This window comes from Oncorhynchus nerka, unplaced genomic scaffold, assembly GCF_034236695.1.
Source record: "Oncorhynchus nerka isolate Pitt River unplaced genomic scaffold, Oner_Uvic_2.0 unplaced_scaffold_1258, whole genome shotgun sequence".
Lineage (NCBI taxonomy): Eukaryota > Metazoa > Chordata > Actinopteri > Salmoniformes > Salmonidae > Oncorhynchus > Oncorhynchus nerka.
Genome location: NW_027040084.1, coordinates 70,001 through 72,834, shown reverse-complemented (window position 1 = coordinate 72,834; position 2,834 = coordinate 70,001). Strand labels below are relative to the sequence as shown.

Here is a 2,834-nt window from a genome sequence, read left to right as displayed (position 1 = left end):
CATGTTGTCATCCTCATTATCTCAGCACAATGCCATCTAAACATGTTGTCATCCTCATTATCTCCAGCACAATGCCAGAGTCTAAACATGTTGTCATCCTCATTATCTCCAGCACAATGCCAGAGTCTAAACATGTTGTCATCCTCATTATCTCCAGCACAATGCCAGAGTCTAAACATGTTGTCATCCTCATTATCTCCAGCACAATGCCAGAGTCTAAACATGTTGTCATCCTCATTATCTCCAGCACAATGCCAGTGTCTAAACATGTTGTCATCCTCATTATCTCCAGCACAATGCCAGAGTCTAAACATGTTGTCATCCTCATTATCTCCAGCACAATGCCAGTGTCTAAACATGTTGTCATCCTCATTATCTCAGCACAATGCCAGTGTCTAAACATGTTGTCATCCTCATTATCTCCAGCACAATGCCAGTGTCTAAACATGTTGTCATCCTCATTATCTCCAGCACAATGCCCGAGTCTAAACATATGAAAACGCCGCATTTTTACGTTTTGCCTAAAAATATATAACGTTCTAGCCAATGACATTAAAAGCAAAAACATTTTAAAAACAGTGATTTTCATCAAACACTGGGATTTGTGGTGACGTGGGGAGCAGGTATATACCCTCCCGCTGGCTAGAAACTGGTTGCAGGTTTGGAAATCACTCTCTTTTCACTTTTAATCCTACCCTGTGATGTCACTAGCTTGGTTTCAATCCAACTGGCGACAGATTTTCATGTGAATTTTGGAAAATACCAGAGCCGTGTTTCCCCCAAACTGACTTGGAAACAGTGGGTGATGTCAGTGGGTGATGACAGTGGGTGATGACAGTTGGTGATGACAGTGGGTGATGACAGTGGGTGATGACAGTGGGTGATGACAGTGGGTGATGTCAGTGGGTGATGACAGTGGGTGATGACCGTGGGTGATGACCGTGGGTGATGATGACAGTTGGTGATCACAGTGGGTGATGACAGTTGGTGATGACAGTGGGTGATGACGGGCTTCCATCGCATTTTCAACTGTGTTGCGATAAATATTTTCAACTGTGTTGCGATAAATAGCACGTGCCCACTCTGGTCCTTGTATGTACGCTGTAGCCAGCAGCTGGCAGATACAGTGGGGTAGGCTTGTCTACATGACAATATTATTGATAAGAGTAAGATTTGTTTTATTTGTCAAATGGCAGCCAAGCATTGATCATAATGTCACCAGAATAGGACCCTAGATATTTATTGGAAAGGAGCATCAAGCTCATCACCTCCCTGTGAAGTTCATCATAACTTATTTCATCTGTAGGCTAATAAACTTCCTGCTTGCCTGAGTAGTAGTGTGAGGACCACACAACATGTCATCGCAACGATATGATGGTTATCATATCAATATCTGCCTATAAAGGTGGTGTTTCCACCGCCCTTTCTCACATAATTCACTTTACCGCCACAAAACCATCCCACCTTGTCAAGCGTATTTTGTTTTGTCGACATATTGAAAGTTTACCCAAAAATGTGCTGTTTCCATCAGGCCTGTCGTGACATGTTTTACTCACATAAAATGGTTGGATGGAAACCTGGTTACAGAGACACAGAGAGAGACAGAGAGAGAGAGACAGAGACACAGAGAGAGACAGAGAGAGACAGAGAGAGAGACACACAGAGAGACACAGAGAGAGAGAAACACAGAGACACAGAGAGACACAGAGGGAGGGACAGAGACACGGAGAGAGACAGAGAGAGCGACACAGAGAAGCAGACAGACACAGAGAGAGGGACAGAGACACGGAGAGAGACAGAGAGAGCGACACAGAGACAGAGAGACACAGAGAGAGACAGAGACACAGAGAGTGACAGAGACACAGAGACAGAGAGAGCGACACAGAGACAGAGAGACACAGAGAGAGACAGAGAGAGCGACACAGAGACAGAGAGACACAGAGAGAGACACAGAGAAAGAGACAGAGAGAGACACAGAAAAAGAGACACAGAGAGAGAGACAAAGAGACACAGAAAGAAAGAAAGCCTCAGAGAGAGCGACACAGAGACAGAGAGACACAGAGAGAAACACAGAGAAAGAGACACAGAGAAAGAGACACAGAGAGAGACACAGAGAAAGAGACACAGAGAGAGACACAGAGACAGAGAGACACAGAGAGAGACACAGAGAAAGAGAGACAGAAAGAGACACAGAAAGAAAGAAAGCCTCAGAGACAGTAGTCTCTAAGTGGTACCTGGCAAAACACTCCCTTCAATTAAGTAAATTCTGGACATCTCTTCACAAAACGGCCTTTCCCGATTGGCCGACCGACGTGTCACCCATCACCAGCTGATTCTCATAGCAGGTGGGGCCCCGCCCCTGCTGTCCTTGATTGGCTCCTCTCCCATTTCTGTCCTCTAATGGGGTGTGCTGGGCTGCTCTCCAGCACAGCCTCTTCAGGAACACAGTTGCTCCTAAAGCTCCAACCAGCACCCCCAGCAGGACACAGGAGATGTACACCCATACCGGTGATCTCGACAGCCCCGGATCCACCCTGCCTTCGACACTGAGGTCCTCCATGGTGAGCTGGTAGGAGGCTGTGAGGCAGGGTTCACTACCCCAGGAATAATCACCCTGGGCTGAGCAGCGGCAGGAGTAGAGGCCCAGGCTGGATTCGGAGACAGTGACCTCCAGGTGGGAGTGGTGCTTCAGGGTGTGGCGGCCCTGGGGGTGCTCCCAGACGCAGGGGAGAGGGGAGAGATGGGGGTGGTCACAGGGGAGGAGAATCACCAGGCCCATCTTCACACGCAGCTCCTTCACCACAGGGGAACAACGACCTGAGATGGGAAGGAGG

At 47.7% G+C, this 2,834-nt stretch overlaps 1 pseudogene; it reads right to left on the bottom strand.

The window, feature by feature from the left end:
* Positions 1 to 1,161: 1,161 nt before the first annotated feature.
* The window catches only part of LOC115130923 (semaphorin-4F-like), a 32,151-nt pseudogene continuing 30,478 nt past the window's right edge, over positions 1,162 to 2,834 (bottom strand).